Raw genomic sequence first — 22,225 nt, forward strand, 5'->3', positions numbered from 1 at the left:
ATGTGTACAGTGACGGTAAGATACAAACTGAAAGCTGCAGCGGAGAATCAGATACAAATATTCGGTATTCTATTGTCAGTTTGAGTGAAATCTAGTGCACACTGTAGAGCGCGGGAGATCAGCTGCACTTCTTGGTGGTTGGTGTATAGCAAATGAAACAGATTATCAAGTTTTGGGAGGACCAGTAACTTTATCAGTTTCATTTATCATTCAAGTTCTACATAACTGTGTAAACAATATGGCTATGACCTTTGAGGAGGATGCATAGGATTGGCAAGATGTGTTGGTCTGGCGAGAGAACCCAGCGAGAGAACCCATTGCTCTGTCAAGAGGACTCGGCGGTGAGTGGGTCTGATAGCTCCTGGACCCCTTACGTACCAGGGAGCTCCCTGGAGGATCAGGTGCCTCTCTAAAAGACCATGTGAACCGTGGATGAACCTGGTGCCTCAAAGCAAAACCTGAGGTCACTGCTGGAAGATGATTGGGTCTGGTGGGTCTTCCCTGGCTCCTTGGACGGACAAGGGCGCTCCCTGAAGAACCAGATGCTGCTCTGAAGGACCTTGAGAAACTGGATACATTGTGGCTCGCAGGAGGACCTTAGGGGCATTGCTGGTAGATGGTTGGGTCGAGGTCCACCACGAAACGGCCGTCACTACAGGTCGTATTAGAGTCCAGATGGCTCAGTAAGGTGGAGTTCAATACGAGCCAAGCGATGTCACAGCCACAGGTGAGTGGGTTATCTGATAAAGGGTCAAGATTGGGTTACTGGTCACCAACGGAAGGGAGTAGAGTGGCTTACTGCAGTAACTGGTCACAGGGGTAAGTGGCAAGACAGGGTACCCACGGGAAGGAGCAAGACTGCTTACTACAGCATTGGTCACCAAGGGAAGGAAAGTAAGACTGGCATACCACAGCAACAGGTCACCAGGGAAAGGGGTAAGACTGAGAGGACAGGGTTACCTGGGGAAGACCTCGTCATAGAGACTGGGTCACTTGGAGAAGACTAGGTCCTCCAGAATTACTATGCTGGTTGAAACTGACTGGTTAAGATGAGGAAGGACGTGAACGACTGTACAGTTATATCGGCAGTCTAATGAGGGCGTTGTTTGGCCTGGATCACTTCACTTGCCAGTTTTTCATGACATTTGTAACTTAATAGCCCTTGGAGTGATTACCACGGGTAATTATTCATTTTCTATACACATGCACTCTGTATATCCTATACATTATATTGGTTCACTTTAGCATGGCAGGCAGTGTGTCATGACTGGCATTGTGTATCATAACTGGCATTGTGTATTATGACTGGCATTGTGTATCATGACTGGCATTGTGTATCATAGCTAGCATTGTGTATCATGACTGGCATTGTGTATCATGACTGGCATTGTGTATCATGACTGGCAGTGTGTATCATGACTGGCATTGTGTATCATAACTGGCATTGTGTATTATGACTGGCAGTGTGTATCATGACGTACTGTACATCATGACAGGTACTGTACATCATGACAGGTGTGGCAGTGGCCGGGTAATCAGTTGTTGTAGCTGTGGTGAACACGAGGAGGGCAGGAGGTGGGTGGCGGGATGGGCTCACTGGATGAGGGGATTTCGCGTGTCTGTTTTGTCTCTGATAAATGCGATTTCTGTTGTGTCGGGAGTTGGTTGCTGTGTGTGCTAGGTTGTGCTGGTGTGGGGATAGGCTTTGCCTATGTTTTTTTTTTTTTTTTTTTTTTTTTTTTTTTTTTTTTTTTTTTTTTTTTTTTTTTTTTTTTTTTTTTTTTTTTTTTTTTTTTTTTTTTTTTTTTTTTTTTTTTTTTTTTTTTTTTTTTTTTTTTTTTTTTTTTTTTTTTTTTTTTTTTTTTTTTTTTTTTTTTTTTTTTTTTTTTTTTTTTTTTTTTTTTTTTTTTTTTTTTTTTTTTTTTTTTTTTTTTTTTTTTTTTTTTTTTTTTTTTTTTTTTTTTTTTTTTTTTTTTTTTTTTTTTTTTTTTTTTTTTTTTTTTTTTTTTTTTTTTTTTTTTTTTTTTTTTTTTTTTTTTTTTTTTTTTTTTTTTTTTTTTTTTTTTTTTTTTTTTTTTTTTTTTTTTTTTTTTTTTTTTTTTTTTTTTTTTTTTTTTTTTTTTTTTTTTTTTTTTTTTTTTTTTTTTTTTTTTTTTTTTTTTTTTTTTTTTTTTTTTTTTTTTTTTTTTTTTTTTTTTTTTTTTTTTTTTTTTTTTTTTTTTTTTTTTTTTTTTTTTTTTTTTTTTTTTTTTTTTTTTTTTTTTTTTTTTTTTTTTTTTTTTTTTTTTTTTTTTTTTTTTTTTTTTTTTTTTTTTTTTTTTTTTTTTTTTTTTTTTTTTTTTTTTTTTTTTTTTTTTTTTTTTTTTTTTTTTTTTTTTTTTTTTTTTTTTTTTTTTTTTTTTTTTTTTTTTTTTTTTTTTTTTTTTTTTTTTTTTTTTTTTTTTTTTTTTTTTTTTTTTTTTTTTTTTTTTTTTTTTTTTTTTTTTTTTTTTTTTTTTTTTTTTTTTTTTTTTTTTTTTTTTTTTTTTTTTTTTTTTTTTTTTTTTTTTTTTTTTTTTTTTTTTTTTTTTTTTTTTTTTTTTTTTTTTTTTTTTTTTTTTTTTTTTTTTTTTTTTTTTTTTTTTTTTTTTTTTTTTTTTTTTTTTTTTTTTTTTTTTTTTTTTTTTTTTTTTTTTTTTTTTTTTTTTTTTTTTTTTTTTTTTTTTTTTTTTTTTTTTTTTTTTTTTTTTTTTTTTTTTTTTTTTTTTTTTTTTTTTTTTTTTTTTTTTTTTTTTTTTTTTTTTTTTTTTTTTTTTTTTTTTTTTTTTTTTTTTTTTTTTTTTTTTTTTTTTTTTTTTTTTTTTTTTTTTTTTTTTTTTTTTTTTTTTTTTTTTTTTTTTTTTTTTTTTTTTTTTTTTTTTTTTTTTTTTTTTTTTTTTTTTTTTTTTTTTTTTTTTTTTTTTTTTTTTTTTTTTTTTTTTTTTTTTTTTTTTTTTTTTTTTTTTTTTTTTTTTTTTTTTTTTTTTTTTTTTTTTTTTTTTTTTTTTTTTTTTTTTTTTTTTTTTTTTTTTTTTTTTTTTTTTTTTTTTTTTTTTTTTTTTTTTTTTTTTTTTTTTTTTTTTTTTTTTTTTTTTTTTTTTTTTTTTTTTTTTTTTTTTTCTTTTGACCTACACAAGGCTCATGGTCATGATGAACTCTGGCCAAACGTGCTGAAGATGTGTGTAGATACACTAGATAAAGCCTTTTTTAAATATTACCAATGGAATGGAAAAAGTAGATGTTATGCCCATCTATAAGAAAGAAAAGAGGGAAGAGTCTCTGAACCACAGATCATTCTCCCTCACCAGCGTTGTCTTAAAAGGTTCTGCAAACGATCATCGGAAAGTAAATGGATGATTTACTACAGAGAAGAAATTGCCTGTCAGACACACGGTTTTATAGAAAACGACCTCTTTGATTTCCACGAGCGAGTGAGCTCTGTCTTAGGCTAAAAGGAAGTTGAGTGAACTACTTGTATCTGGACTACTAGAATGCATTCGACACTGTGCCACATGAGAATGCTGATTAAGAAGGTGGATCAACTAGCAAGATTAAAGAGGGGAGGGGTTGACTCCTTCAGTGGATAGAGATCATCTTAGTGGAAGGGAACAAAAGGACACATGTCAGAGCAGCCTTCTCAAAATGGGTTAAGGTCACCAACCAACTGCGAGATAAGTCTCTTCTGGGACCATTGCTTTTCTTGATCTATGTAAATATCTTGCCAGAAGGTATGGATCTCACCAGAATCTGTTTGCAGGTGATGGAAAGGTCATGAGAGAAGTGAAAAGCAAAGATATTAAAACCGGTTTACAAAGGACCCTTGACAGACACAGAAGCTCAACCCGAGTCATTGTAAAGTAATGAGGATGGTTTACAGTGAAAGACGGCCGTGATCATGATTTATCATCTTGCAGAGACTAGGCTGCAGGTGTCTGCGAGAGATTTGTGTGTCAACATCGCCCTCCAATCGTTCGACAGAGTCCCACATTAGAGGAACAGTCTAGATCAACTGTATGTTTGGAAATATTAGAAATACATTCAAAGTTCATGGATAAGAAAATGTACAGCGAGCTGTTCAAACCTGACATAAAGCCAAAACTAGAATACGCTACTCAAGCTTGATGCCCGCACCCGAAGAAGTAGAAAGAGCTCATAGGAAGTCATCAGAATTGATACCGGAATTAAGAAAGTTAAAGGAGGGAAAGGCGAAGGGCCTTAGATTTGCCCACTTTTGAAGAGAGTGTAGTGAGGGATGACTTGATCACATCCATTAAGATGTTAGACGGATGGATGACGTGGACAGTGAACATTTCCTCGAAAAATGTAGGAATAGCGCAACCGAAGGATTTACCATGAAATCAAGCAAAAAAGTTAAGAAAGAAATGAAGTACTTAAACAGTATGAGTGGTGGATAGGTAAAATAGATGGACATTGTAACTAGACAACATGCAGAAATTTTATAAGTTGTATAAAAGTAAAGAAGTTGCAGATATGGGACTCCACGAGTTTACAATTCCCTCCCCATTAAGCACAATTCGATAATGGAGCACACACACACACACACACACACACACACATTATCTATATAATGATACTTTGATTAACATTGATACCTGACTTACAATAGTTAGAAACATATTTGAGATCTCAGTCCCTTGAGATGAATAGGTACCTACCTTCCCCTCTCCTTAAGGACGTGCTTTGGTCTCCAACCATCCTAACATCTGTATACCATCTCTTGTTCTCCTGTTCTTTCTTATCCCTGGTTCTCCTCTCCCCCAAACCCCTGGTACTGGGGTGCGTTTTCCCCCTGAATGTAGTTATTGTGTCATGCGTTGTAGAAGGCACCCAGGAGCCATGTTCAGGTGGGGTTACGTATACTATCATTTGTAGATACGTTACCTTCTTTGAGTTTTGTAACTATGTATTTTCCGCTCAGCCCCCTGTAACGTTTCTCTCTTCAGTTTCCTGTAACACTCGTCTGTTCAGTCTCCTGTAGCGTTGTCTGTTCAGTCTCCTGTAACGCTTGTCTGTTCAGTCTCCTGTAACGCTTGTCTGTTCAGTCTCCTGTAACGCTTGTCTGTTCAGTCTCTTGTAACACCTGTCTGTTCTGCAACCTGTAACACACACCTGTGGACTTATACATACATGATTCTTACAACAGTACTATGGTAGGATTGGTTTACGCTGCTGTTAAGCAAGACAGCAAATTAGAGAGTTTGATATTCTATTAGGTCCATTTTTAGAGATAGGATTATGGCATAGATCGTGTGTTGTGGGAGGGATAGTTTGCACCGTTCCAAGGCTGTGTGCTACGGTCGGAAGGAAGGAAGTGATGGACGTCATGGGAGTGAGAATTTCCCCGATGAAATTTGTATTTTCTCTCGTCGGATGACGATGATACAACCTTGCCAAAGATGACTCTTCCTCCACCCGTGGTTAAACCCCTTGCTTGTGTAGTTATATAAAACAAACACCTGTGTGCGTATATATATATATATATATATATATATATATATATATATATATATATATATATATATATATATATATATTATTTATCTATTCATTTTGCTGTGTCGCTGTCTCCCGCGTTTGCGAGGTAGCACAAGGAAACAGACGAAAGAAATGGCCCAACCCACCCCCATACACAATGTATATACATACACGTCCACACACGCAAATATACATACCTATACATCTCAATGTACACATATATATACACACACAGACACATACATATATACCCATGCACACAATTCACACTGTCTGCCTTTATTCATTCCCATTGCCACCTCGCCACTCATGGAATACCATCCTCCTCCCCCCTCATGTGTGCGAGGTAGCACTAGGAAAAGACAACAAAGGCCCCATTCGTTCACACTCAGTCTCTAGATGTCATGCAATAATGCCCGAAACCACAGCTCCCTTTCCACATCCAGGCCCCACACAACTTTCCATGGTTTACCCCGGACGCTTCACATGCCCTGATTCAATCCACTGACAGCAGGTCAACCCCGATATACCACATCGATCCAATTCACTCTATTCCTTGCCCTCCGTTCACCCTCCTGCATGTTCAGGCCCCGATCACACAAAATCTTTTTCACTCCATCTTTCCACCTCCAATTTGGTCTCCCACTTCTCGTTCCCTCCACCTCCGACACATATATCCTCTCGGTCAATCTTTCCTCACTCATTCTCTCCATGTGCCCAAACCATTTCAAAACACCCTCTTCTGCTCTCTCAACCACGCTCTTTTTATTTCCACACATCTCTCTTACCCTTACATTACTCGATCAAACCACCTCACACCACACATTGTCCTCAAACATCTCATTTCCAGCACATCCACCCTCCTGCGCACAACTCTATCCATAGCCCACACCTCGCAACCATACAACATTGTTGGAACCACTATTCCTTCAAACATACCCATTTTTGCTTTCCGAGATAATGTTCTCGACTTCCACACATTCTTCAAGGCTCCCAGGATTTTCGCCCCCTCCCCCACCCTATGATTCACTTCCGCTTCCATGGTTCCATCCGCTGCCAGATCCACTCCCAGATATCTAAAACACTTTACTTCCTCCAGTTTTTCTCCATTCAAACTTACGTCCCAATTGACTTGACCCTCAACCCTAATGTACCTAATAACCTTGCTCTTATTCACATTTACTCTTAACTTTCTTCTTTCACACACTTTACCAAACTCAGTCACCAGCTTCTGCAGTTTCTCACATGAATCAGCCACCAGCGCTGTATCATCAGCGAACAACAACTGACTCACTTCCCAAGCTCTCTCATCCACAACAGACTTCATACTTGCCCCTCTTTCCAAAACTTTTGCATTCACCTCCCTAACAACCCCATCCATAAACAAGTTAAACAACCATGGAGACATAACACACCCCTATATATATATATATATATATATATATATATATATATATATATATATATATATATATATATATATATATATATATATATATATATATAGAGAGAGAGAGAGAGAGAGAGAGAGAGAGAGAGGGGGGGGGGTGATTATTGGTGCATATGCACCTGGGCATGAGAAGAAAGATCATGAGAGGCAAGTGTTTTGGGAGCAGCTGAGTGAGTGTGTTAGTAGTTTTGATGCACGAGACCGGGTTATAGTGATGGGTGACTTGAATGCTAAGGTGATTATGTGGCAGTTGAGGGTATAATTGGTGTTCATGGGATGTTCAGTCTTGTAAATGGAAATGGTGAAGAGCTTATAGATTTGTGTGCTGAAAAAGGACTGGTGATTGGGAATACCTGGTTTAAAAAGAGAGATATACATAAGTATACCTATGTAAGTAGGATAGATGGTCAGAAAGCGTTATTGGATTACGTGTTAATTGATAGGCCAGTGAAAGAGAGACTTTTGGATGTTAATGTGCTGAGAGGGGCAACTGGAGGAATGTCTGATCATTATCTTGTGGAGGCGAAGGTTAAGATTTGTAGAGGTTTTCATAAAAGAAGAGAGAATGTTGGGGTGAAGAGAGTGGTGAGAGTATGTGAGCTTGGAAAGATTTGTATGAGGAAGTACCAGGAGAGATTAAGCGCAGAATGGAAAAAGGTGAGAACAAAGGATGTAAGGGGAGTGGGGGAGGAATGGGATGTATTTTAGGGAAGCAGTGATGGCTTGCGCAAAAGATGCTTGTGGCATGAGAAAGGTGGGGTGGGCGGATTAGAAAGGGTAGTGAGTGGTGGGATGAAGTAAGATTGTCAGTGAAAGAGAAAAGAGAGGCATTTGGACAATTTTTGCAGGGAAATTGTGCAAATGACTAAGAGATGTATAAAAAAAAAAGGGGGGGGGGGGAAGAGGTCAAGAGAAAGGTGCAAGAGGTGAAAAAGAGGGCAAATGAGAGTTGGAGTGAAAGAGTATCATTACATTTTAGGGAGAATAAAAAGATGTTTTGGAAGGAGGTAAATAAAGTGCGCAAGACAAGAGAACAAATGGGAACATTGGTGAAGGGGGCAAATGTGGAGGTAATAACAAGTAGTGGTGAAGTGAGAGGGAGATGTGAGTATTTTGAAGGTTTGTTGAACGTGTTTGATGATAGAGTGTCTGATATAGGGTGTTTTGGTCGAGGTGGTATGCGAAGTGTGAGGGTCAGGGAAAATGATTTGGTAAACAGAGAAGAGATAGTGAAAGCTTTGCGGAAGATGAAAGTCGGCAAGGCGGCGGGTTTGGATGGTATTGCTGTGGAATTTATCAAAAAAGGGGTTGACTGTGTTGTTGACTGGTTGGTGAGGATATTCGATGTATGTATGGTTCATGGTGAAGAGCCTGAGGATTGGCGGAATACATGCATAGTGCCTTTGTACAGAGGCAAAGGGTATAAAGGTGAGTGTTCAAATTACAGAGGTATAAATTTCTTGAGTATTCCTGCGAAATTATATGGGAGGGTATTGATTAAGAAGGTGAAGGCATGTACGTAAAGAGCATCAGACTGGGGAAGAGCAGAAGTGGTAAAGGATGTGTAGATCAGGTATTTGCTTTGAGGAATTTATGTGAGAAATACTTAGAAAAACAGATTGATTTGTATGTAGCATTTATGGATCTGGAGAAGGCATATGATAGTTGATAGAGATGCTCTGTGGAAGGTATTAAGAGTATATGGTGTGGGAGTCAAGTTGCTAGAAGCAGTGAAAAGTTTTTTATCGAAGGATGTAAGGCATGTGTACGAGTAGGAAGAGAGGAAAGTGATTGGTTCCCAGTGAATGTTGGTTTTGGCAGGGATGCATGATGTCTCCATGGTTGTTAAATTTGTTTATGGAAAGGGTTGTTAGGGAGGTGAATGCAAGAGTTTTAGAGAGAGGGGCAAGTATGCAGTCTGCTGTGGATGAGAAGGCTTCGGAAGTGAATCATTTGTTGTTCGCTGATGATACAGCGCTTGTGGCTGATTCGGGTGAGAAACTGCAGAAGCTGGTGACTGAGTTTGGTAAAGTGTGTGAAAGAAGAAAGCTGAGCGTAAATGTGAATAAGAGCAAGGTTATTAAGTACAGTAGGGTTGAGGGACAAGTCAACTGGGAGGTAAGTTTGAATGGAGAAAAACTGGAGGAAGTGAAGTGTTTTAGATATCTGGGAGTGGATTTGGCAGCGGATGGAACCATGGTAGCGAAAGTGAGTCACAGGATGGTGTAGGAGGCGAAAGTTCTAAGAGCGTTGAAAAATGTGTGGAAGGCGAGAACATTATCTCGGAAAGCAAAAATGGGTATGTTTGAAGAAATAGTGGTTCCAACAATGTTTATGGTTGCGAGGCGTGGGCTATAGATAGAGTTGTACGGAGGAGGGTGGATGTGTTGGAAATGAGATGTTTGAGGACAATATGTGGTGTGAGGTGGTTTGATCGAATAAGTAATGAAAGGGTAAGAGAGGTGTGTGGTAATAAAAAGAGTGTGGTTGAGAGAGCAGAGGAAGGTGTTTTGAAATGGTTTGGTCGCATGGAGAGAATGAGTGAGGAAAGATTGATAAAGAGGATATATGTGTCAGAGGTGGAGGAGAACGAGAAGTGGGTGACCAAATTAGAGGTGGAAAGATGGAGTGAAAGAGATTTTAAGCGATCGGGGCCTGAACATGCAGCAGGGTGAAAGGCGTGCAAGGAATAGAGCGAATTGGAACTATGTGGTATACCGGGGTCGACGTGCTGTCATTGGATTGAACCAGGGCATGTGAAGCGTCCGGGGTAAACCATGAAAAGTTTTGTGGGGCCTGGATGTGGAAAGGGAGCTATGGTCTCGGTGCATTATACATGACAGCTAGAGACTGAGTGTGAACGAATGTGGCCTTTGTTATCTTTTCTTAGCGCTACCTCGCGGGTATGCGGGGGTAGGGGGTTGTCATTTCATGTATGGCGGGGTGGCGACGGGAATAAATAAAGGCAGACAGTATGAATTATGTACATGGGTATATATGTATATGTCTATATATGTATATATTTGTATACGTTGAAATGAATAGGTATGTATATGTGCGTGTGTGGACGTGTATGTACATACATGTGTATGTGGGTGGGTTGGGCCATTCTTTCGTCTGTTTCCTTGCGCTACCTCGCTAACGCATGAGACAGCGACCAAGTATGACAAGTAGATAGATAAATACACACACACACACACACACACACACACACACAAACACACACACACATATATATATACATATATATATAATATGATAGACACTTCTCAGCTTAAGCCAGGTACCCATTTACTGACCAGCCCTAAAGGGGAGGACAAACAACCAAACTATCTGTTAGATGACCGCCTCATCGAGACCTGTCGCAATGATGACCTTTACACTGTGTGTGTGTGTGTGTGTGTGTGTGTGTGTGTGGAAGAAGCCACCGTTAACGACTGTATTCCCGTTACATTAAAGCGTCTCCGTTTCTATACGAAGATTCCTTAATTTCCCGTACGTATACAGTTGTATAGGAGCAGGTAAGATGAGTCGGACCTGGGTATGGGGGAAGGATCTCTCTTTTTTTTTACCTTGGAAGGCGCCGACGTCCACGCTCCTCATGTTGTTCCTCTGAAGGAAGAGCCATCCTGTGGACGAACCCAGCTGCAAGGCGGCCTCCGGGAGGTGCGTCAGGTGGTTCCCAGTGAGAGACACCACCGTGAGGCGTCGCAGGCCAGCGAACGTACCTGTAGCACAACACATGGGTCCCAGTTAGTGAGTTATGAAGACCGAGGGGGTGTGCAGGTGTGGTGGTAGTCGTGGCAGGTGTGGTGATGACGTGTATCTTACTGGTGTGTTGATAGACAGTGATAACAGGTGAGGCATAGAGTGCATCTTGCAGGTGTGTTGATAGGCAGTGATAACAGATGTGGTAATAGGCAGTGATAACAGGTGTGGTGATTGGGAGTGATAACAGGTGTGGTAATGGAGTGTTTCTTGCAGGTGTGGTGATTGCAGTGATAACAGGTGTGGTAATGGAGTGCATCTTGCAGGTGTGGTGATGGAGTGTATTTTGCAGGTGTGGTGATAGAGTGTATCTTACAGGTGTGGTGATGGGGGTGTATCTTGCAGGTGTGGTGATGGGGGTGTATCTTGCAGGTGTGGTGGTAGGCAGTGATTCCAGGTGTGGTGATGGGGGTGTATCTTGCAGGTGTGGTGGTAGGCAGTGATTCCAGGTGTGGTGATGGGGGTGTATCTTGCAGGTGTGGTGGTAGGCAGTGATTCCAGGTGTGGTGATGGGGGTGTATCTTGCAGGTGTGGTGGTAGGCAGTGATTCCAGGTGTGGTGATGGGGGTGTATCTTGCAGGTGTGGTGGTAGGCAGTGATTCCAGGTGTGGTGATGGAACTTGAAAAGGAGTTTACCACGGACTCACCTGGTATCAACTCCTGTATTTCCGTATAAGGCAGATTGATGCTCAAGAGTGAGGGGGTGTTGCTGAAAGCTGTGGCTGGGAGGTGACCTAGAGGGTTGAAGCCTAACGTGATCTCCTCCAGGGTGGACGAGACCAGCTCTGGGAACCCTTGTAGCTGATTACTAGTCAGAAGCAGCATGGAGAGGTTAACGAAGGACGGAATAACATGAAACGGAAAGTTCCTGATGCGGTTCCCTGAGAAGTTTAAGACTGTGGCCGTGGTGTGGCTCCCGGATAGTGAGTCCTCCTCTACTGTTTCCAGGACGCAGTTGTTTATGTTGAAGTTATCGAAGGTGGTGGTGTTCCCCAGGGCGCCATCTCTCAACACCTTGAGGTAGCGGTTGCCGTTAATGTTCAGCGAGCGGAAGTGTCTGACTGGGAACTCGCTGTGAACACGTTGGCTAGCTCTTCCTCGCTCCGCACGCTCGAGCAGTCGAGATCCATATAGGATTCGGGGTCAAGTGAACACACACAGGGGAAGATGTCCTGTGGGTCAGGACAAGGCCCGGCCACCACCTTGCTGCTGCTGGTGAGGGCGGAGGAGGCAACACCTCCCACCCAGCCATAGTAGCTCGCAGTGGCAGCTATCAAAAGAGCGCGGTACAGGTCGGTCGCCATGTCGAGAGGTAGTGTGAGTGCTCACGGTGGCTGGCGGTGAGGGACTGGCAGGAGTGTGGTGCTTGACGCCGTGGGGAAACATCGTCAGTCTGGGAACATACGCGGGAGCATATTACTTACGTCACCACCCCACACCAGATAGGGAAATTCAAGGTGCCTTTTCATCTACGTTCATACATAACGTTCCATATATGCTTTGTCATGCGGGAGAGATCTTATCATATACGTTCGATGTAGTTGTCACAAAATGTCTATGGGTCGGTCGTTCATCGTCTTGATTATGTTTGAATCCATATCAGTTATTTTGTATTAGTGAAGACCAGTGTCTGACGAGGACCAGGGTAATGGGCCATTCTCTCTCTCTCTCTCTCTCTCTCTCTCTCTCTCTCTCTCTCTCTCTCTCTCTCTCTCTCTCTCTCTCTCTCTCTCTCTCTCTCTCCAGCCCACCTACCTTCGCCTCGAGCGCGTCCACATCCTGGAGCTCACGACACGATGACATTATTATATCACAGGATCGAGCAGTCACTACCAAGATTAACCTGGCTGGAAAGGTTACAGCGGATGATTAGTAGCACGAACCATATCACAGAGATAAGAGAGACGGTGGATTGATGACTTGGATAACTACAGGGCTTCATAAAGACGTACCGAACTACAACAGAACAAGACGAAGTGTTACGAAGCTTCAAAATACTCTCCGTGGGAACCTGTTGTGCCCTATGGCCCCGTATGAACCTGTGTAAGGTCGCTTGATGTACCCCCTGCCTCGTGGGAACTACTTCAAGGGTCCTTGATTAGCCCTCTGCCTCAGGAGAACCTGTTCGAGGTTCCCTGATGTGCGTATGCCTCATAAGAACCTGTGTAAAAGGTTTGCTGATGTGCTTGTGTCTCATGGGAACGTGTTCAATGTTCCCTGATGTGTCTGTGCATCAGAGGAACCTGTTCAAGCTTCCCTGATATGAATGCGCCACAGAACCTGTTCAAGGTTCCCTAATGTGCCACAGAACCTGTTCAAGGTTCCCTGATGTGCCAGTGCCTCAGGGGAACCTATTCAAGGTTCCCTGATGTGCATTTGCCTCGTGGGAACCTGTACAGTATCCCTGGTGTCCCTTCTACTTCGTGGGAACAGGTACAATGTCCCCTGGTGTCCCTTCTACTTCGTGGGAACCTGTACAATGTCCCCTGGTGTCCCTTCTACTTCGTGGGAACAGGTACAATGTCCCCTGGTGTCCCTTCTACTTCGTGGGAACAGGTACAATGTCCCCTGGTGTCCCTTCTACTTCGTGGGAACAGGTACAATGTCCCCTGGTGTCCCTTCTACTTCGTGGGAACAGGTACAATGTCCCCTTATGTGCCGTGTGCCTCTTGAGAATATGACCCCTTGTGGGAACCTGTCAAGCATCATCTCTTGTTCTAATTGCGGCCTCGAAATCAAACACACACACACACACACACACACACACACACACACACACACACACACACAAAGTGCAGTAAGGTTAACGATATCATTTCAAGAAATTACTTCCCCTTTTCATCACTGAAAGTAAACGAGTCATTACAGAAGAAACTTCTTTTGTTTACTCCCGTTTTAAAAAGGTTACTGGGGTACACTGTTGCCTGGAAGAGAGAGGGAGAGAGAGAGAGAGAGAGAGAGAGAGAGAGAGAGAGAGAGAGAGAGAGAGAGAGAGAGAGAGAGAGAGAGAAAAGAAATGATTAATCCAAATAGACGAGAAACATTTTCCTATTTCCCTGCTAAGTTTCAGCACAGTATTGAGTCCTTCAATACAGAAACGAGGCAGAAGAGGAGCTGGTGGTTGGGTGAGATGCATCCACTACTGACGAGGGAAGTATTACCAGCTGGGTATGAGGATGGTTAGTGACCACATCACGTGACGCAGCCTGCACTCAGCTCTCTGTCACAGTTCCCTCTCGGGTCCAGGCAGCTGCTGCTGTTTTATCCTCTCTACATCTAAACGTGGGTTGCTCGTGTTCAAGCCACAGATCACACACACTCCAACTCTGACCCAACACTTGAACAGCACTAGTAGTGTCACTTGGTGCGGTGCCCCACCTTAATCTGGGTTACCGGCGGGTGTTTTACCCCTCCTGCCCCAACTCCGTCGCCGCTGATTGCAGAAGATATGTCGAAAAAGATATCATATCATCAGCTAATCATGGTGGTTGAACTATCTGTCATTGATGCTAAAAACCTTTATTTTCACAGTTCATTTGTCTGAATATTCATAAGACCTCCATGAATAACTTTGTATATATGATATTCCCATGTATTCCTCTTTCCATTCTTCTCTCCTGACTGATGCTGCCATTTGTCCTCTAGTTCTCTTCACTCTTTCCAGAAATATTTTTCGTACCTCAACTGTCATCTGCCCTCTCCTTCAGCCCATGTATTATATTCTTGAGTAACAGACGCTTCCTCCTGTACATCTACTAATCACTTGTAGTCCTCTGCAAATAACATCCATATGGCTCTCCTTTCTTTTTCACTCGCTACCCACTCTTCATTGCCCACTCTCCACATGCCTCATGCTTCTCCTGCATGTGTAAGCACTGCTTACTTAAATACCTCCGACTACGCTAGTTTCCTTTACTCTATATTTTGCCTTTCTTCACCCAACCTGTCATGGCATCTCTTTAAACAAGCCTCTTTACGAGTTCACTTTCACCACTCTTCTTGTCCATATCTTTTTTCTCTTTTTCTAAAGACTCTACGAATTTTCACCCTCGCCTGTGTCAGCGCATTTACATCCTAAAATATCTCTTTAACAAGCTTATTAATTAGTACACAATTCAATAATGCTTGCATATCATCAACTCGTTCAAACACATATATTCATTTTTTTTATTATATTTATTATTTTGCTTTGTCGCTGTCTCCCGCGTTAGCGAAGAAGCGCACGGAAAAGGACGAAAGTATGGCCCAACCCACCCACATACACATGTATATACATACACGTCCACACACGCAAATATACATACCTATACATCTCAATGTACACATATATTTATACACCCACAGACATATACATATATACACATGTACATAATTCATACTGTGTGCCTTTATTTATTCCCATCGCCACCCCGCCACACGTGGAATAATAACCCCCTCCCCCCTCATGTGTGCGAGGTAGCGCTAGGAAAAGACAACAAAGGCCCCATTCGTTCACACTCAGTCTCTAACTGTCATGTAATAATGCACCGAAACCACAGCTCCCTTTCCACATCCAGACCCCACAGAACTTTCCATCGTTTACCCCAGATGCTTCACATGCCCTGGTTCAATCCATTGACAGCACGTCGACCCCGGTATACCACACCTTTCCAATTCACTCTATTCCTTGCACGCCTTTCACCCTCCTGCATGTTCAGGCCCCGATCACACAAAATCTTTTTCACCCCATCATTCCACCTCCAATTTGGTCTCCCACTTCACGTTCCCTCCACCTCTGACACATATATCCTCTTGGTCAATCTTTCCTCACTTATTCTCTCCATGTGACCAAACCATTTCAAAACATCCTCTTCTGCTCTCTCAACCACACACTCTTTATTTCCACACATCTCTCTAACCCTTACATTACTTACTCGATCAAACCACCTCACACCACATATTGTCCTCAAACATCTCATTTCCAGCACATTCACCCTCCTGCGCACAACTCTATCCATAGGCCACGCCTCGCAACCATACAACATTGTTGGAACCACTATTCCTTCAAACATACCCATTTTTGTTTTCCGAGATAATGTTCTCAACTTCCACACATTCTTCAAGGCTCCCAGAATTTTCGCCCCCTCCCCTACCCTATGATTCACTTCCGCTTCCATGGTTCCATCCGCTGCCAGATCCACTCCCAGATATCTAAAACACTTTACTTCCTCCAGTTTTTCTCCATTCAAACTTACGTCCCAATTGACTTGACCCTCAACCCTACTGTACCTAATAACCTTGCTCTTATTCACATTTACTCTTAACTTTCTTCTTTCACACACTTTACCAAACTCAGTCACCAGCTTCTGCAGTTTCTCACATGAATCAGCCACCAGCGCTGTGTCATCAGCGAACAACAACTGACTCACTTCCCAAGCTCTCTCATCCACAACAGACTGCATACTTGCCCCTCTTTCCAAAACTCTTGCATTCACCTACCTAACAACCCCATCCACAAACAAATTAAACAACCATGGAGACATCACACACCCCTGCCGCAAACTTACATTCACTGAGAACCAATCACTTTCCTCTCTTCCTACATGTACACATGCCTTACATCCTCGATAAAAACTTTCACTGCTTCTAACAACATGCCTTCCACACCATATATTCTTAATACCTTTCACAGAGCATCTCTATCAACTCTATCATATGCCTTCTCCAGATCCATAAATGCTACATACAAATCCATTTGCTTTTCTAAGTATTTCTCACATACATTCTTCAAAGCAAACACCTGATCCACACATCCTCTACCACCTCTGAAACCACACTGCTCTTCCCCAATCTGATGCTCTGTACATGCCTTCACCCTCTCAATCAATACCCTCCCATATAATTTCCCAGGAATACTCAACAAACTTATACCTCTGTAATTTGAGCACTCATTCTTATCCCCTTTGCCTTTGTACAATGGCACTATTCAAGCATTCCGCCAATCCTCAGGCACCTCACCATGAGTCATACATACATTAAATAACCTTACCAACCAGTCAGCAATACAGTCACCCCCTTTTTTGATAAATTCCACTGCAATATCATCCAAACCCTCTGCCTTGCCGGCTTTCATCTTCCGCAAAGCTTTTACTACCTCTCCTCTGTTTACCAAATCATTTTCCCTACCTCTCTCACTTTACACACCACCTCGACCAAAACACCCTATATCTGCCACTCCATCATCAAACACATTCAACAAACCTTCAAAATACTCACTCCATCTCCTTCTCACATCACCACTACTTGTTATCACCTCCCCATTAGCCCCCTTCACTGAAGTTCCCATTTGCTCCCTTGTCTTATGCACTTTATTTACCTCCTTCCAAAACATCTTTTTATTCTCCCTAAAATTTAATGATACTCTCCCACCCCAACTCTCATTTGCTCTCTTTTTCACCTCTTGCACCTTTCTCTTGACCTCCTGCCTCTTTCTTTTATACATCTCCCACTCATTTGCATTTTTCCCTGCAAAAATCATCCAAATGCCTCTCTCTTCTCTTTCACTAATAATCTTACTTCTTCATCCCACCACTCACTACCCTTTCTAATCAACCCACCTCCCACGCTTCTCATGCCAGAAGCATCTTTTGCGCAAGCCATCACTGCTTCCCTAAATACATTCCATTCCTCCCCCATTCCCCTTACCTCCTTTGTTGTCACCTTTTTCCATTCTGTACTCAGTCTCTCCTGGTACTTCCTCACACAAGTCTCCTTCCCAAGCTCACTTACTCTCACCACTCTCTTCACCCCAACATTCTCTCTTCTTTTCTGAAAACCCCTAGAAATCTTCACCTTCGCCTCCACAAGATAATGATCAGACATCCCTCCAGTTGCACCTCTCAGCACATTAACATCCAAAAGTCTCTCTTTCGCGCGCCTATCAATTAACATGTACTCCAATAACGCTCTCTGGCCATCTCTCCTACTTACATACGTATACTTGTGTATATCTCACTTTTTAAACCAGGTATTCCCAATCACCAGTCCTTTTTCAGCACATAAATCTACAAGCTCTTCACCATTTCCATTTACAACACTGAACACCCGATGTATACCAATTATTCCCTCAACTGCCACATTACTCACCTTTGCATTCAAATCACCCATCACTATAACATATATTTATGTATGCCTTTTTTTTTTAATCCAGGTGTTCCCAGTCACCAGTCCCCTTTCAATATACAACTCCACAAGCTATTCTACGTTTTCATTCACACTGCATATTTTAATCCCTCCAGGTTACTCCCCCAAACTACCACATCCATCCAGTCTTGCTCTTAAATCCCCTATTCATAATATCCTGGCAACAAGATTACTCACGTACTTGCTCAGCTCCTCTAAAATTACTCTCTCTCTCTCTCTCTCTCTCTCTCTCTCTCTCTCTCTCTCTCTCTCTCTCTCTCTCTCTCTCTCTCTCTCTCTCTCTCCACTAGCTACCAGGTGCCTGAGCACTAACAATCACTCGCCTCTTTATTGAAATTCCCTTTCCCATTGTCATCAGTCTGCAGCTCGCTGCCTTACGCAATTTTTCTCATTTCCAGAACTCCTTCTTCAGCATGAGTGCCATCCCATCCTATGCTCTTGCCCTCACATTAAGGCTGTGGGCATTTCCATGCTATTCTTTCCCCTTCCCCTCAAGCTAAATTTTACAAGGGACTAGAATATCCAGATTCCTTTCCACTCGCCTTGGATACATACTTGGACGTTTAGATCCCCCTGCCTGAGCATTCAAGGAGGATACATACACTTGGCCTCTTTCTCCGATCCCCTGCAAGAAATTGAAAAAACAAGGAGTGGAAGGTTTCTATCCCCTTCCTCTCTCTCTCTCCCCTTACATCATATTTTATATTGTACATTATCACCGTTTCCAGCATTAGCGAGGTAAACAGACCCATCCACTCGTATTCAAACATATATACATACACACACATACATATACAAACTTATACATAAATACAAATGTACATATTCATACTAGCTCGCCTTCATCCATTCTCTGCGTCACCCCCCCCCCCCACACACACACCCACATATACAAAGGAAACAGCATTGCTACCCCCTGCCTCAGCAAGGTAGAGCCAGGAAACAGACGAAGAAAGACCACATCGGTTCACACTGAGTCTCTAGCTGTCGTGTGTAATGCACCAAAACCACAGTTTCCTGTCCACATCCAGGCCCTACAGACTTTTCCATGGTTTACCTCAGACGTTTCACTTGCCGCGGTTCCGTCCATTGACGGCATGTCGACTCCAGTATTCAGAAAGGGAAAGGTCATGAGAGGGGCCGGTACTACTACTGCCAGAACCCTTCCTCTCATTAGCAGCAGAGTCGGGCAGTAACCCGAAGATTCTTAGCACCCCATGATGCTGGGGACTAGTGTCATCATCAGCCTGTTGACTGCTGGACGTATAAGAGCACTTTCATAAAGCATATTTCTAGCCATACTGGAGAGAAGCCATATAAATGCTCATAATGCCCAAAACATTCAGTTAGTAAAGTACATGAATACTTGTACAGGAAAGAAACCACATGTACATTCACATTGTTGATTGTTCATATGGAGACTAATATTCTAGTAGAGCAAATGACCATTCATACAAGAGAGAAGCTAAAAAAAAATTCACAGTGCCAAATGATCTCAAGAGTAAGTGGTCCAGTGTAATACACGGCTGTTGATACAGGAAAGAATCCTCATCAGTGTTCATTATGCCAGTAGGGCATTCCTAATGAGATTGCTTTAATGAAGCACGCGAATAGTTTTACAGGAGATGACATATAAGTGTTTACAGTGCTAATGACATTTTCCATTAAGATTCATTTGATATAGCACATGATTGCTCATGCAGGACAGGAACTACACAAATGTTAACATTGTCAGACGTCCTTCTCCCTGCGAAATATCGTAGTGGACCACATGGCTATCCACAAGGAGAAAAACCATATGAATCTATCCATGCCATAAGAACTTCTTGTAGAGAGGTCACTCAATGCAGCACATTGCTACTCACACAGGAGAAAAGCTACATGATTGTTCAAAGTGCCAAAAGATATTTTCCCCATAAGTCATCTAGTAAAACATCGGCACTCATTTAAGAGAAGTCACATTAATGTACATATTACAAAGGACCTTTCAGAATTGTTTACCAGCATACACTACCATCATACTGAAGAGAAGCCTTTTTATTGTCCACAGTGTTGAAAGACATTCTTATGGTGGAGTGATTCATTGCACTACATGACTCATGCCAGTGAGAAGCCATATGAGTGTTTCCATTGCCTAATATCCTTTGAGTGTACAAGGTATGTAGCAAAGCACGTAAAACTTTAGACAGGAAAGAATCCAAAAGGATATGCACATTGCCAAAGACTTAGTCAGAAACTGCCCTGGTAACAAACACATGAGGGTCATTTGATGCCTCGTTTGCCAAAATGTAAATCTGATATTCCAGAAGTGAAATTGCATGATGGACTGTTACCTAAAAGTGGCCAGAATTGTTCCTGGATGGTATGCAAAGACTCATGTTGATGATGTAACACTGAAAAAGCATTCTGAGCTTTTATGCAGCTCGTCTCTGCTAAAGATATGAAAAAGAAAATTCTGACCCAAAGTCAGTGAAGCAACAGCTTAAACAACCAATAAACTTGACCATGGATCTCTCTGGTAAATATGATGTCTATGATGTGTTCAGGGAGAACACTGTGTTACTTTCATTTTCCTGTGTGAAGTTGTGAAAAGTTTTTATTACAATGTTTTTGTGTGTATATATTGATACACTAACTCAGTCTTAATAATGACTGTTACTGCACGCAGTGATTATGGTTTTACTCATTCTTATTCTCTATTATTCTTTTTAATTGTATCAAGAATACTAATGCACAGAGTGCAAGAAATCTACATTTCTTGCGCTAATGTATGGATGTGAAATTCAGATGTAAGTTCAGTTTCACATTGGTCAAAAATACAAGTAATATTGTTGAAGAACTTGTGTAGTTTTAGTTGGAATTAGGAGGATAGATGGAATGGTGTGAAAATGGTATGTGTTTGAAAAAGCTACTAGAAATGTGCATGGAAGAAAGTTTTATGATAGTACAGCAAAACATGTGGTAGATGCGAGTGTGGTTAAGAAGATAAATGGCAGTGCAGATGAATATAAAAGGAGGAGTGGTAGACTGCTGAAATTCGTAGATGGAGACAGGGATATCTCAGCTGAGGATAATAAAGGATGATTTAGGGGTTAAATGTAAATGGAAGCTTTTTGTGTATGGAAGTGGTGTGAGTGGAGAATTTGGTTTTGCTTGACAAGACTTTGTTTAGCAAGTAAAAAGTTAGCAACTCTGTTATGAATGGAGGTCCATGTTTCATGTATGACATAATTTTGGGATGATGCATCATTGTGAGTACAAGGTGATCTCATGGAAGGTACATAAATTTTTCAGTGACCCAAGTTATTAGGAGGCACACCTATGAATATGTCAAGAAGTGAGGAACATGAAGAGTGTGAAGAAAAGAATATGAAGAGTGATTCTAGCAGGAGTGTGTTGGAAGGAAGATGGTCTGCAAAAGAGGCATCCTCACAGAACTTACACTTTTGGAAAAAAAAATTGCATAACTGCACCTAATTTTGTTATCCTGAAGTAACAGATGACTTTACTAATGACAGGAATACTTCCAAAGAAAACTCGCCTCCTAATTCCAATAAACACATGCCAGCCACTTGATGTTCTCACAGTATTTGTAGTGTGAAGGGTTTAACATTTCCATACATATTTATGCTGTAAACCATCAATGCTGTGTTTGTGTATGAAATAAGATCATGTATTAAATAAAAGTGTGGATGATATAACAGTAGTGCTAAGCATAAAGAAATAAACATATCCCCCAATATCCTTCTCTTACTTGCTAGCCAATTTCCCCTCAATGAATGTTAGTGTGAAAAGTGTAATTCAAAATATATTGAAGTTATTTATCACTGATACCGTGCCTGTGTACAAAATAGAGATATAGTGTTCAAACAAGCTCAGCAGAAAGAGAGAAATCTTATCTCCATGTCTTCATTCATATTCCTCCATGTGCTCAATTAGCACTGGACCAGGCAAACACAAAGTTAATAATATAACTACCTCTGTATTTTCTATTAATCTTGCAAGTAAATCTATCATTTCAAAAACAATCCTTAGTTTTTCACAGAGACGGATGAACACTGTACAATATAAGTGCTAAGGAATATATGAATTTAAAGTTTGTTTTGAGAAATTCATTGTATTATTTGCTTTGTTTTACATTTCACCTGGAGAAAAATTATCTCCACTTAATAGACGTTTTGTAACTTTTGATAAAGAAAGGTCTTGATGTGGATAATTCTAGATCTGTGAGTGCACTTCACAGTAACAATAATGCAGCAGCAAAGATCAGTTTCCTTTGTCCATATAGGTAGATTAGTATTTATTGTCCAG

General features: G+C 40.8%; 1 long non-coding RNA gene and 1 pseudogene across 1 annotated transcript in view; one reads left to right on the plus strand and one right to left on the minus strand.

Moving 5' to 3' along the window:
- The window catches only part of LOC139759024 (uncharacterized), a 30,101-nt gene extending 8,445 nt beyond the window's left edge, over nt 1-21,656 (plus strand). The window contains exon 2 of the long non-coding RNA XR_011714976.1: nt 21,209-21,656. This is a non-coding gene — a long non-coding RNA (uncharacterized lncRNA). The remainder of the gene's footprint in view (nt 1-21,208) is intronic.
- Nucleotides 163-12,219, minus strand: LOC139758934 (oplophorus-luciferin 2-monooxygenase non-catalytic subunit-like; annotated as a pseudogene).
- Nucleotides 21,657-22,225: the final 569 nt, after the last annotated feature.

This window comes from Panulirus ornatus, chromosome 32, assembly GCF_036320965.1.
Source record: "Panulirus ornatus isolate Po-2019 chromosome 32, ASM3632096v1, whole genome shotgun sequence".
Lineage (NCBI taxonomy): Eukaryota > Metazoa > Arthropoda > Malacostraca > Decapoda > Palinuridae > Panulirus > Panulirus ornatus.